Source organism: Podarcis raffonei, chromosome 3, assembly GCF_027172205.1.
Source record: "Podarcis raffonei isolate rPodRaf1 chromosome 3, rPodRaf1.pri, whole genome shotgun sequence".
Taxonomy (NCBI): Eukaryota; Metazoa; Chordata; class Lepidosauria; order Squamata; family Lacertidae; genus Podarcis; species Podarcis raffonei.
In genome coordinates, this window is record NC_070604.1 from 90,819,106 (window position 1) to 90,834,232 (window position 15,127).

The following is a 15,127-nucleotide window of genomic DNA, read 5'->3' on the forward strand; positions in this document are numbered from 1 at the left end:
GTTTCTTAGTATCTTCCAGTTCCAACCCAAAAGTCAAGTTAGCCTTTTCTTCTTTGTTTTTAACAATTTGTTACCAAATTGTAACAAATATAACCAGCAAAGACAACAGAAACAAAGTTCTCCTTTTCCCCCAACTTTGACAGCTAGTTTGACAGCTGTCAAAGTCTTCTATGTCTCTTCAGCAGGCTCTCTCACCGATCGCTCCCGGGTCCTGGGGGAGGGGTGACAATTCCGCTCTCAATATTAGCTCTTATCCTCCAGCACAATCACTTATATTGCCAAAACGTGGAGTTAATTGCTTTTATCCACAAAAGAGAAAGGTGTTCTCTCAACCTTGGTTATAAAATCCTTGCTTTAAGATGTTTACAAGGCGGGTAGGCGGACTTCCTCTTTGCACCTTACCCGGTCGTGCCTAATTCCCAAAAAAATTTCCCTTTTTAAGTCCAATTTCCGTATTACTCACGGGTTGTTACTTTTAGTCCAAATGTTCAGAGAAAGATGTCAGCGCTCTCCGTCCATGGCATGCGGCTTCACTCAGTAGGGGAAGCAGTCGACTCACAGCACCGCACTGCTCTCCGTCCCCCGTTCCGGAGCCTTTAAAAAGGCTCCTTCGCGGGTCGGGGGGGCGCAAATGTGCCCGCCGAGTCACCAGGTCCACAGGCTTCAGCGCCTGTGGTTTCTGAGGGTCCCCACGTCGCCGCCGCGGCAGGACCCGACCCCTACTAAGCCGATTCCCTCTGGAGCTCGGAGGGAATCCGCCATTAGGCGATGGCGCTAACCCGGAAGTCCTGACGTCTGGTATCCTGACTCTTGGACCCTTGGCTTCCTGACCCCTGGACTGCTGATTCCTGCTTCCCGACCTCTACCCCGGTCCCAACGTACCAAGCCGGGACTCCGACTGCCCGTAACCCGGACCATGACATGTGCGCTCTCCAGCCTGAAGTTTGAAATGGTACCAGTTTATCACCTTGGTGAGAACTTGGCCTTTGGCAAGGAACTCGGGGAAACCTTTATAATCTGATGCCAGTTGGGTAGAATATGTGGTGTCAGATGGCAGTTGACTCATTGTACTATTGGGACCAGATTCTCATACCTACTTCTGATAAGGTCTAATTGCCACAGACTATTCTTATTTTTATCCTTCAGGTACAGATTAGAAGCACTGTCACAATCCTAGTGTGGTTGACTGGTGGTGGAACCAGCAGCTCCATTCCTGTTCATCTTGTGATGCTCCAGCATCCAATTCATGTGTGATGTGAGGGGATGTTGGATACTTTTTTGTAATACTACATTCACATGGCATAATGAAAAAACAAACACCAAGTCAATAAAACTGCTAGCACATTTGGAAAGCTAAGCAGGGTCTGGTATGGTTTCAAACTGGATGGGGGATGAGATTCCTGCATTGCAGGGGGTTGGACTGGATAACCTTTGGGATCTCTCCCAACTCTACAATTCAATGATTCTAAGTCCTGAAAATAAGTTCTGTGAACTAGGTAGCTCACTTGAAAAGTTTGCATTTGGAAGTGGTAGCTTTGCAGTGTAAGACCAAAGGAACAGCATTCCAGGAGCACTCTAGTCACATGAAACTGAGGAGCAGAAGCCACCTCATGGTGATGGTAACACCTCAGAAGTAGCTATTGCCACTAGGCCTCGCACGACTGTTTTGAGGTGGGTGTTGAAGTTCTGGCAAAGCTACTGCTAACTTCTTTATTTGTTTGATTATTTGTGTTGTGACCAGTTATACGACAGAGACTTTACCTCCCCACTCAGCTCACTTCACCATGCCAAGCTGAGGTATTTAGCTGTCACTTCAAAGCAGTTCTGTCAGCCTTGGACAAAAACTGTCCAAAGAAATCATTCCTAAGTAGAGAGGAGGAAGGGAAATAAATTAGAGGGCTAGAGCACAGGAAGTCAGCTTATATCAAGTCAAGCAGTTACACCATCTAGCTCAATATCGTTTACACCGACTGGCAGCTGGTCTCTAGGGTTTCAGTCAAAAGTCTTTCCCTACTTAGGGATACTGGGGATTGAAACAGATCTTTTGCATGCAAAGTTTCTACTGTGACCCTTTCTGCAGGTTGTGATACCCTGTTTTCCCGAAAATAAGACAGTGTCTTATATTATTTTTTGCTCCCAAAGATGCGCTAGGTCTTATTTTCAGGGGATGTCTTATTTCTCCATGAAGAAGAATACAGTACACATTTATTGTCTAATTGTGAGTCAGCCAGACTCTGTCAGGGCAGAGCGAGCACCAGGTGGCAACTTGTCCTGGCGGCGGCACGGGCTCTCTCATTTAAAGAGACTTCACACTGCCTGAACAGCTCCATCTGCGCTGCGGCCAATCAGTGAGTTGTGCGGCGGCGCCCGCCGCTATGGTCCAGAGGAGTCAGAAGACGCCTTACGGTAGCTTTGGGGGCCTTATATTTCGGGGAGGCCTTATGTTCGAGGGAGGCTTTATTATTGGGGAGGTCTTATTTTGGGGGGATGCCTTATATTACAGCAAGAGGTAAAACTGGAAGTAGGTCTTATTTTCGAGGGATGTCTTCCTTTCGGGGAAACAGGGTATGTATGGCCATCTGAAAATACAAAGAAATATATTTTAAAGAAGTATTTGGACCTAAAAATAGTCTGTGAGAGGAGAGAACCTGGAATATTATATTACACACACAGTGCTTTTTTCTGGGGGGCTGCAGGGGTACACATACCCCTAAACATTTTATGAATCTTTGTACTTTTGTCCATTTACTGTATTTATTTTCCCTGATTTGAACTATAAAATAGTGATTTCCTTGAGTCAAAATGAGAGTACCCCTAAAGGCCACACACGAATCAAGTCACTCAAAGACAAGCATGAGTCTCAATAGTTTTTGTTTTCATCTGAGATGATGCAGTATGTTGCTGTTTTCTTTGTAGTCCTCTGAACTCACCACTGCTCCCTTAACAGTGAAGTAAGTCATCATTGCGTAACTTTCTTTGGTAATGTGGCAAAGAGGTTTGGAAAACATGGAATTCTCTGAGGTTCCCTCCACCTTGAAACAGCAGCATTCTGCAAGGACTCTGGAACTTCCAGGGACTCATTCCAATAGACGATTGTAAACAAGACCATTGTGGAGTATAGTGATTGCAGTGATTTTCCGAAATGCTCTGGAGCAGTAAGAGCTGTGGAACAGACTCCTTTGGGAAGTGGTGGACTCTCATTTCTTGGAAGTCTTTAAGCAGAGGTTGGATGGCCATCTGCCATGGATGCTTTAGTTGAGATTCCTGCATTGCAGGGGGTTGGACTAGATGACTCTTGGGGTCCCTTCCAACTCTACAATTTTATGATTCTATGGTCTACATTGGGATCTGCTGCCTGAGATGGTTGCCTCATTTTGGAATGTGCCACGGGCTATATACATACCTTACTTTTAAAACACATCCCCTGCAGCAATCCCAGTAACTATAATTTACCTCTCACAGAGCTACCATTCTCATCAACCTTAACAATCTACAGCTCCCATGATTCTTTTGTGTATGTGTGCACTTTAAACATTTTCTGGAATAATAATAATAATAATAATAATAATAATATTTATTTATTCCCGCCCTCCCTGGCCAAAGCTGGGCTCAGAGCGGCTAACAACAAGTAAAAATACCAGTGTACATAAAATCACACAGTCAATTAATTAAAATACATTCTAAAATCAATTCAGAATCATATTAATAGCAACCATTGAGCTACAGTTCTATGAAGATTACAGAAGCAGAAGTGGAGGAATTAAGGGATGTGCCTTTCCTTAATTATTCTACAAAGCAGGGATGAGAAACCTGTGACCCTCCATATAATGTTTGACTACAGCTCCCTTCATCCCTGATCATTGTCCATGCTGGCTGTGACTGATGGGAAATGGAGTCCACCAGCATTTGGAAAGATTGTTGAAATTACTGATTGGGGTATTAAAAAGCCGGCATGCAACTGACAGAAGGGGGATAAATTTGGTTCATCTTGCATATCTACACCTCCCAAAGCAGCAAGGAGCCTCAGTTAAATCTGGTACACAGCCCTAATAAATGAGAACACTCTCATTATAGCTCATTATAGTCATAGTACCAGAACTCAAGGAAAAAGAAAAGAGAGCAGGAAACTGGGATAAAAACTCAGCTGAGAGTTCTCATTTTAGGTTGTCGTATAAAGTGAACCTTGGAGCTTCATGATAAACACAGAGGAGTATTTCACAGAGAAAGCACTTCTATTTTTCTCTTTAATTAAATAGGGATGCTGGTGGCAAGAGCAGTATTTGCTAATTCCTGACCAGCTGACTCTGAATTTGGATACCTTAATCCAGGCATAGATGTCAATTTGTTTGGGTCACAGCTTGGAAAAGGCCTACAAATAAAACGGCAGGTCGTTTGAATGTTTGGTACTTTGCCACATACTTGAAAAGCTCCCTATATTGGCAGCATCACCTTTCTAGAGCCCTGAGGTAATCGGGTTAGAAATAAAGAACATTTCAAGTGCCTGAGCCTGATCTAATATACCTGTTCTGGGAATAATAAATTAAAGACTTTATTGTGCTCCATATACTTTAATGGATAGGCATAGCTGTTGTTACATCATATCCTCAGGGATTTCCATACACCGTGTTCCTAACTGCATTCCATCCTTTGAGAATATCTGGCAAGGCACGATCCAATACCCTTCCTCTTAAATTCAACATACATATGCAGTTCTACTTTTCTAGAAAAAGAGGTGCCGGAACTCACCATGAACGCCTCCCCTGTTCTCTTATAATGGCAACGGCACCTGAGAGTTGCTGGAACAGAGTTCCAGCGAGTTCCAGCTGAAAAAAAGCCCTGCATATATGTACAGGTAGGAAGAAGCATGGGAGTCCACAGGAGCTTTTTTCCCCAGAGAGCTGCAATATAAATATTCCAAATAAATAAACACACAAGGCATATCAAGTCTACTATTTCTGGGTCACCTGGTGACAGAGCAGTGGCAAGGCCTAGGTAGACCTAGCCTCTAAGAAACTTGTATTCCAGGTTTCTTCATCCATGGTTCCTCAGTGGGCAAAGCTGTTGTCTATCGGCAAGTAGACCTGGCTCTAGATGTCCTTTCCTGCTAAAACCCTCAATTATTTTCCCTTGTCTCCCTTCATCAGCCACTGCAGCACTCTCAGAGAGCAGTTTATTTCCATCTCCCCTCTGTTCAGAATAGATGGGATGGCAGGTGCGTAACCTTGGCATCCAGTTAAATGTGGGCATGTTGTTCAATGTTGGAGAAGCTGAACCAGGGCAGACAGGAAATGAGCAGGAAGAGCAGGTCTTTAGTGCACCATCAATTTCTGAAGCGATACGTATTAAGGTTTTTTTTCAGGTGCCATAGGATGTACTGGTGGGTACACTACTGACTTCTGATTCTTATGATGGTTTGTAAGTAGCCATTAAATAATATATAAATACAAGTGGGGCCTGTAATAAAATGGTGCGGTGTGAAGTGCTCCTGTTCAGGATGCCAGCCAGCCACCAGAGCTTCTTCAGAATACTCCATTCCATCCCCGCACTCCCCAACAAACACTCAGAGTTCTGTGGTCGCTGAGCAGTCTTTGGGCCAATTGGGTCCTTTTTTCAAAGTATTTTTTTCTACTTGTGCAAACTTTGGGGTTCTCCAGAGCATAGGAGCCAACTCCCAAGGGACCATGTGGGCTTCGGCCCCCACAATAAAATATTTGAGGGGACTCCCCCCCCAAGTTGATGGGCATTCCCATTCAAATGGTGTGTGTGTGTGCACTGCATTATGTGGTTGATTATGCAGGACAGGGCTTACCTGGGCCCCCCACAATATTTTATTCAAGTTGGCACCCCTGTTCCAGATCATGTCTACATCCCTCTTGTTTTCCAGTGGCTCGTCACAGCTCAACGCGTGATATATATGGTGTTTTAATTTTGTTTGTCTGAAGTTCTGTTATGCCTGCTTCAGTATCCATGAAAAAAGCAATGCTTTGTGCAGGTTGGATTTTCAACTTTTTAAAAGTATAATAAATCCATGTATTTTAAAAAGGACTTTTGAAAACGTAAAGTCTTCCCTCTAACTTGCACTCGTAAAATGTTCTCTCTCTCTCTCTCATTGTGCTCCTTTGACCTGGGTAGTCAGTTTAATATAGAGTCATAATCTACTGCTTCCTCTGCGGCAGACCCAGTATGAACTACGACCCCAGTTATCAAGCATTACCAGAAAAAGATCAGTCAGTGACAGTCAGGGCAGTTGTTGGCTGGCAAGAGTTCTGAACCATCTCAAGTTGCATCTGCCTCTACTGGAGTCAAGGCTGTTGACAAACAGAGTGTTCCACTTTCCACTCCATCTCACTAGTTTGACCTTTGCGAGGCCAGAGGGAGCAGCACTTGGTATATATACACAGAACATAGAAAAATCCACTGTCGGAGAAGCTAAGAGGCCCTTGAGTTTGCAGCCTGTCCTAAATTCTCCGAGCTTTTCTTCTTGTGCCACTACATCACTTGTTATTTTTGAATACAAGCGAAAGGGAATTAAACATTCCTTTACAATGAGTTCCCTAAAAATAGAACAGAACAGAACCTCCTGCGTAGTTTTAAATTGCCAGTACAAAGGACTTTGTGTGCTGTCTTGAATTCTTTGCCTTGAATTCTGTGCATGGACGGTGGGATATGATTTATTTATTTTTAATGCAGATCATAAAGCTGTTGATAAATGTAGAGCAATGGTTGCCAGTCTGGTGCCTACTGGTGCCAGCGTGCCCACCAATAGCTCTTGTGGTACCCATGAAAGGTCTCAGGAAATGCCTCCTCAAAAACCCACGATGTAAGGGAGACCTTTGGCTCTTTCTGCTCAGTTTCTGTTTTCACTGGCTCGGCATGGGATACCAGGATTGGACACTCTCCCACCCTAGTGCTCTGAACAGAAGAGAGGTGCAAAGAGCTGCTCTCTGAATGAGCATGGCAGTGGCTGATGCAGAGGCCTTTTCCCCCTAATCGTGGGGGTGGCTGATATGAGCAAATGTTTGCACCATCCTATTGCTTTCTGTCTTTCAAAAGATTTCAAAATTTATTTTTAAATAGCATCTCTTCCTTTGCAATACATTGTTTTTTAAACAATGATACACAAGCAGCCATATCCAGCACCATCATAGATCTACAAATAAATTACATACAACATTACTGATTCACTTGTTCTGTTGTCCAACATCTGCCTGCTTTTTTCTTCTCACTTTTATTGTGACTATTAAATTAGAATTGCATACATAAAGGGGGGGGGGACAGTTCAGCTGAAAGAAAAAAAAATCAAATCCTGTTTGGGCTTGGGAAAGACAATGATTCTCATGGCAAGATTGTATAAAGAGGGATCAACTTCCCCAGAATCCATTCCTTCTGTCTCCTGATGCTTTCCCCCTTAAATAAGAAGTAAATTTAGCCAGCTTAACAAAGTGTCCCCCCCCTTAATTCAACCAATCTTTCTGCTCTTTTAGATGTCGCTGGTGCTCACAGCACTTCTCAAAATTCCAGATGTGCCCACTGGGCAAAAGGTTGGAGACCCATGCTATAGAAGGCAGGTGCCTAGGATGAATTACACTGAGAGGCTGGCCAAGTGGACCATGTGAAGATCACAAGTGAGATTGATGCCAGAGAGGAGGGATGGAGTTTATTTTATATCACACACACACACACACACACACACACACACACACACACACCCCAAATGTGCAAGGCAATGCTTTGTGTAGTAAGAGAAACAGCACTATTTCTCATTTGGACCCTGAGAAATTCAATTGAAATTGCATAGTACTTTCCACAGTCCTTCACCTACACTGTCTGTTGATGTGGTTTGTTTTGAACCTTGAGAGCCCTTTTCAAATGCTCAGTAACACATAGATGGGAGGCACATTGTTATGTATTGAAGTTCTCACCCTGGCCACCAGGAGTACCGTGTATGTAGTTTTCACTCAGGTCCACGTCACTTACTTTAGGCGGGAAACCCTAGGTTGTTGTTGCTACAATGTTGACAGCTGGCTGCCTATAAAAGCAGGCCGGCTGAGCCGTTTGCTGTTCAGTTCTGTTCCAGTTTACAAATAAAGAGCTGCTTTGGAGAAATCGCTGTGTCGTCTGCTATGTCTACCCACTATTTAACACACATGGTTGTTGTTGTTCTGTTGTGAGTGCTGTGCAGGAAGGAGCAGACACACACTCTGAGGTTGCTGAGTAACCAAGAATATTTTGCTTGTACAGCGCTGTTATTGCTGGCACCAACTAGTGGCATTAACTGTAACCGACTTTACAGCGACTATATCAGTAATGACTGTGTTCTACTTTCTCTTTGGAGGTAGTTTGCCTCTGAATACCATTTGCTGGGAATCACAGGTGGAGAGAGTACTGTTGCGCTCAGGCTTGTGGGCTTCCCATAGATGTTTGTGGTTGGCCACTGTGAGAACAGGATGCTAAACTAGATAGGCCATTGACCTGATCCAGCAGGCTCTTCTTAAATCCTCTTGGAAATTAACTCTACATAGATTTAACGTCTGAGAAACACCTGTTCGCACCATCAGCTTTGTCCATGTGCTCATGCGAGGAAAGGCTGCTCTGTGGACTGCTCACCTGGGGAGGTGTTTCTCTGATCACAGTTGCTGGAAAAAGTTCAGTGACTATTATAAATACGGCTGTCATCTCCCCAAGCGTACAGTTAGGGTTTTACATGCCTGTCTTTGTCCTTTCAGAATTCAAGAATGGGAACTGGCTCAAAGTGTTCAGGAAACCACAAATGTCTCCCTCCTATTTGCAGGATGTGACTGCCGGGGTTCGTGAGATTCTGCTCATGTGATCAATTTTTGCCATGTTGGTGTTTTGATAAGTTTTGTAGTTCTTTGGTTGACAACATGAGACTGTCAAGGCATATTTGGACACTGGCAGCATGGCATCACATTCCAGATGCTTACTGTTTCAAGATAAAGCTGACCTCATGCCAGAGAAAACAAGGGATTCGCTAAACTAGCAAAAGTTTATGTCGTGCCTTTCCCTCTTTCTATTCCTTTATACCAGTTGAGAAAAAGATTCAAACATGCCCATTCCACCCGCCTCTCAGTCAATATTAATGGGTAAGTGTTGCCAATGCATAAGATGAGAGGCATTACAAATGTCTAACCTTGTTCTCCCTGCAGCCAGAGAAAGCAGCCATTCCTGCAGAATTAATCTCTGAGCTCTTGCTGTTCACACCACGTCTGCCTTGCTACCCTTTGAAGATGATAATAAAACTCAGCAGCAGGCTTAAAACTCCTGCAAATGTAAATATCTACTAGCAGAGTTCTCTGAATCGGATGCCTTCCCCATTCACATCAGAGGGAAACAAATGCAGTACATTTCGATCCTATCCTTAGCTCAGAAAGGTAAAATAAAACCTCAAAGGATCAACAGTTAGCAGTATTTTATTATTATTGTTTTCCTTTCTAGCTCCAAAGATGTCAATTCAGCCTCAACAGAAAGGTATGGCCAGGAAAGGAATTACTAGCTCAGCTCTACCCATGATCATTTACCTCTGAGCTAAGCAGCCACTTGAGAAGGTGATAGATATTTATAGATCCAAACAATCCTTCTCCAGCTGTTGCCAAACACACAGCCAACTCTCGGTTTAGGGTGTCCACACTGTGGATGGGGGAAGAAATTCAGTTCAGTGTGCGTTTTAAATGTGAGCCTCCCTAATTCACGCTTCCTGCAACAATGAGTGAACTGAAACACAGCTATGCTTCACAATTTTCTGAATTTTGTGACAAACGTCTCCACACCAAGATATGCATGCATTAGTGGAAAGTGTGCATTTAAAAAAGCTTGGACCCAAGTTTGCTGAAGCTATGAGAGGAGCAATGAGAGACACTATTGGGGCATAATCTTCCGCACCCCCTCCATTCCACAGACTTCCAGGTGCAAATATGGCTTTACACCTGATTTAGATTCTCAGCTTTGAAATTTCACACTGTCCAGAGTTTACGGTTTAAGCCATGCACATGCCAGCACAGCTGTTGTTCAGGTAATGGGCTGCAGATGAAAGGCTACATGAAGTCCTTGCCTTGTGGCTGCGCCAACGGCAGCTCCTGGCTGGGAAGCTGACACCGCTGGAACTTTCCTGCAAGGTAAGTGAAATGTGGTGAGAAGCACACAGGAAACTTCGCTGTGCGTTAAGCTTCCCGCCAGGCCACTATCTGTGCGTGTAGAAACTAAGCCGGTTAGCCTTGCAAAGTGGATCTGCTCATGATAATCCAGGTTTAACCCTTGGGCTGAGGCCATGACAGTAGCAATAGTGAATCCAGGGCAGTGCGTGTTCAATCGAGAAAATATTTTTGAAAAGGCAGTTTAAAAATAAAAGACATAAACATAACAACACAGGTATAAAATGGGATTGAATGCTGCTAATTCTTGGGGATTTAACTTCAACACATGGTCACATCCCCAGCTGATTGATATCTAGCAGGATGGGGTAGCACACCAGTATATATAAACCTGCAAACATAGATCTGCCAGGGGGCAGTGGGTGCTTCGGCACCCATAATAATATATTTTGGGGGGCTGGGCCCCCTCAAAGTCAATGAACAAAGTTGAAGCCCTTTGTTGTGGGCACCCAGTCTTTGGTGCGAGATGGCACCTATGGCTCTCATAATGATGCAGAGCTGGTCTGCAGAGGGTGGGCTTATATATTCTGATTCACGACTTTGTCTCCCAGCACCTTGACTAATGTGTCCGTCTTTTCCCTGGCCTGTTGATCCTACTTTGCCTCCTCACCTCTGTCCAGCACTCTGCTGCTGGAATCATCCGGCATTCACATGGCTCAGACCGCATGGTTGTCATTTAATCCCTGTGCTGGCTTCCTGCCTACTCCCAGAACCAGTACAAGATCCTTGCTTTAAATCCCAGTGTACCTTTGCCTCAGTTGCCTGTGGCAATTGCTTACCTGGTTGCAACGCTCTCAGCCAGCAGTAGCCCCCCAGTCATGGTGGCACTACATTTGCCAGGATGGGGATGGGGTGGGGAAGGAGAAGGCAGTAGTGAGGTCAGGGCAGTTCTGCCTTGCCTGCATCGGCATCCTGCAAGTGTACACACAACCATGGGACCCCAATGCCACCAACTTGGAGCTCCCCTACTCTTGCTATGCCCTACCTTATCCTGATGAACACGGGCAGCTTCCTCCAAGAGAGTACTACTGCTTTTTGATCACCCCTTACATGCTACTCCTGCCCTCAGTCATATGAAGTTCTCTTCTCCATCAATAAATTTCACCTGTCCTCCTTTGCCGCTCCTTATGCTTTCAGCCTGCACCTATCTACACAGGCTCACCTCTCTGGCTTAAAAAATGTTGCCCTGTTTTCTGTTTCTTGAAAGCACAACAACGTGATGATAGGGATGTGACAGAAACATGGGAAATTGCTTTTCAGTATATTGTTGCTCCGTTTAGTAGCACATATAGGAATTGACAGAAATCTGACCAACATAGGGCCACTGAGAAACACGAGGAAGGTATTGGCATGCTTGGTGAACCACAAGATTTGCAGATGTACGAAGATCTATTATGAAACCCAAGGAGGCAAATCTTTCCAAAATCAGTCCAATGAAGAAGACCCATGTTCAGCTATCTCCAGGAGTTTGCAACTGGAGACAATACACAGCTAAACAGTTGCACTAGCAAAAGTTAGATCAACAATTCCAGCTAGTGCAAAGGGACTTCCCCCCTCTTTTCCCCACTATGCACCCTCCCCAAATCTGAGAACCCCCAGAGCAGTGCACAAGGGGGTGGGAGAGGAGATTGTTCCATCAGTGCAAGCAATCTTCTTAACACTACTTTGAATATAACCCAAGATTTTAACTTCAAGATTACGTTTATTTTAACAATTTCTTGGTAGAAAACCACAAAAGTACAAATGCAATATAAAACTCTGCAACTAAAAAAAAAGAGAGAGATATAATTTATTCCATGGTAAGGTTTCTCACCGTGGCTTATAAAGTGAAGAAATGTAAGTTTTGAATATACATCACTCTGTAATTCATATTCACAAATATACAGACTTGGTGAAAAATGGAAATGGTATTTACACAAATATACATAGCAGTGTAACATAACTTTAAAAAAAAATACAGAAACTTTTAAAAAGCATTTAACCAATATAGAGTCACATAAAGCTAGCTGGTAGCAGAAATGTGGAATTCATGTGCTTATGTAATTATTCTTTAAAAAATGCTTCATAAATATATTGATGGTCTGCCTTCAATCTCAAGTGTAGCCTTATATTTAAGCCAGCCTTCTCCTACCTGCTGTCCACCAGACTTTTTGGACTACATCTCCCATCAGCCCCAGTCAGAACACCTGTGATTGGGGACGGGGAGTGGGAGTTGTAGCCAAAAACATCTGTACAGCAGCGAGCTGGAGAGAGCCATTTTAATCCATATTAATGCAGGAGCGAATAAAGGACTCCTTTCTCTGGTGCCACCTTCTGAACCAAATGAACATTATCACAATGAGAAAAATACTTGGTTGATTGGGCCCGTGATCCCGTTCCATGAAATATGCAGATGCTTTTTGAGTGCTTCTAAAAAGACCTGATTGGGCATGACACATTTGCTCTCATCAGGAATCAAGATGAAGCTTTTCTGTGATATAGAAGCAATGAGATTACACAGTGGCTAAGGCTACATCATCTGGGAGGGGGGAAAAACCCCCAGACCCTGGAAAGAGAGCCTTATCTCAATCATTATTCCATTTCATTGATATTATTGTGCATTGGCTGGCTACCTTTCGTTCTCTTTTTGAGTGAGCCTATGCAAAACCGAAATTCAGAATCCATTAGAATTACCTGAGATGCCACCTAGTTTTATAGTCTACCTGCACTGTCCAAACACAGAGTGGCTAGCAGGTGCAATATCTGCTCATTGCAGCTGCCTATGCCATACCTTCTGCTCTGTTATGTTCATTTGCACTGTAGACAGAAGTTATTCCTGATATTGAGAGACAGTCCATACTGGGGCAGGAATAAAGTGGGCTCCCCCTTTTTTTTCTACTGCTCCAGGAAGAATAGTTCTTCATGCTTCCATTTCCTTCTAGGCGTGAAAGAGTGGAAATTCTTATGGTGCAAACATGCCTTTTAGTGTGTTCCTATACCTGTGGGATGCAGGTGGTGCTGTGGTCTAAACCACTGAGCCTCTTGGGCTTGCCGATGGGAAGGTCAGCAGTTTGAATCCCTGTGACAGGGTGAGCTCCTGTTCCTCTGTCCCAGCTCTTCCCAACCTAGGAGTTCGAAAACACGCCAGTGCAAGTAGATAAATAGGTACCACTGTGGAGGGTGGAAAGGTAAATGGCATTTTTGTGCACTCTGGCACTCATCCCTGTGTCCCGCTGCACCAGAAGCGGCTTAGTCCTGCTGGCCACATGACCTGGAAAGCTGTCTGTGGACAAATGCCAGCTCCCTCAGCCTCAAAGCAAGATGAGCACTGTAACCCCATGGTCGGCTTTGACAGGACTTAACCGTCCAGGGGGCCTTTACCTTTACCTTTTTATACCTGTGTACTTGGAAGTAAGGCCTATTGAACTCAATGGGGCTTACTTTCAGGAGAGTGTTATGGGGTAGCCTGCTGTACAGAGGTAAAAATCACATTCATTGCTCTTACTGTGCTTGTTTTTGCCTCTGGCCCCACCCAATGCTGGCATGCGGCGCCCAGGAAGGTGGCCTTACAGATCTGCTCTGTAAGTACTTCCTTGCAGTTCTCACACACTCTGTAGCTCACAGTGGTCCAGACTGTGACCATGCAGGTTGGCGGATGATCTCTCCTCTTGGAGGGGAAAGCTGGTCAGGATGACCTTCAGAACTCAAGTTCCAAAGGTCTGTGATGCTAAACCAGGAACCAGTATTCATTCTTCTTTGACATGGTGAAGAAAGTGAAACATTGCAGCTTGGGGCTACACATGAAAAGATTCTTGGTCCTGGGCCACAGCTTTCCAGATGCCAGCATTATCACTTCCACTCAGTCCTTCTGGAGTCCTTGACCCACAACGTAGAGTTCAGGGTGGGAAGATGACTTGCCTGCTTTTCTGCCCTCAGAAGAACATGGACTGTTCCAAGAGTCCACCTCTTTCCTATGGCTCTCTTCCATTCTGCAAAAAAAGAAGACGTTTAAGACCAAAGGCTAATGACGTATGACCTTTTAAAAGCGAAAGAATGAATATAACATGTAAACTCATGATAGAACACCATCAGCAGCTATTTAGGTGTTTATTATTCTGTACAATCCAGTTTTGAATTCTAATTGCCTCATACCAAAATGAAGCTCCATTACATAAAAATCTATCACCATTTGGGAGCTAAGAATTATTAGCACAAGTCGTCAAAGGTAACCCAAATTCTGCATCAAGAAAAGTACACTTCTGTCATCTGTGTAAAGTATGCAAATAAAAAAATTAAAGCGAGGAGGACTATTGGTTTGTTTTAATTTTTGTTTTATTGTGTATTTTGTGTTTATTTATTTGTATTTTTATGTTGTGAAGGAAAGTATATAAATTTAAAAAATAATAACAGTAATAATTATAAAAATTAAGCAAATGTGCACATGGTTTCATAACTATGAAAGCTGCAATTTTCAGAATGCTGAATATTCACATGAAATTCACATTCACGTGTGTTTCTTCATAGGTATATGTTTTATCACAGACTTTACCAACCTGGCACCCTCCAGATGTTTTGGACTACATCTCCCATAAGCCCCAGGAAGCACCTCTGGGTAAAGGACCTGTCTGTAGTGCTTCTCACACTGATGGCACGAGTATATAATGTAACATATATCTGACTGCTTCACATAAATTAAGTAATTGCTGGGCAAGGTAAAAAATAGATTGTGCTATCTGCATCAATATTTCATGTTCAAACAATAAAAGATAACATGATTTGGTACAAATGCATTTAATGAAAGAGCACCAATATACATATTGATATGAGTTGTGGGTGGCCAGGGTTTGCGGGTGCCAGTTTCCCCTAAATTCCTGGGTCTGATAGGTGTTAGAATTTAATCATTGCTCAGAGTGTTAAAATGGGCTACCAGACAGTTCCATGAGTCTGTATTACATAAGAGGTGGGCCATTAACAGAAAA

General features: G+C 43.7%; 1 long non-coding RNA gene across 3 annotated transcripts; it reads left to right on the top strand.

Annotated features, from left to right (window-relative positions):
• Positions 1 to 801: 801 nt before the first annotated feature.
• Positions 802 to 14,818, top strand: LOC128411033 (uncharacterized). 3 transcript variants are annotated; one of them, XR_008329672.1, is made up of 5 exons: positions 802 to 971; positions 7,485 to 7,625; positions 8,727 to 8,806; positions 9,457 to 9,489; positions 14,673 to 14,818. It is a non-coding gene; the product is annotated as an uncharacterized LOC128411033 (long non-coding RNA). The 3 variants fall into 3 exon arrangements; XR_008329671.1 differs by lacking the exons at positions 9,457 to 9,489; positions 14,673 to 14,818 and adding an exon at positions 9,168 to 9,405; XR_008329673.1 differs by lacking the exons at positions 802 to 971; positions 9,457 to 9,489; positions 14,673 to 14,818 and adding exons at positions 2,409 to 2,565; positions 9,168 to 9,405.
• The last annotated feature ends 309 nt before the right edge of the window (positions 14,819 to 15,127 follow it).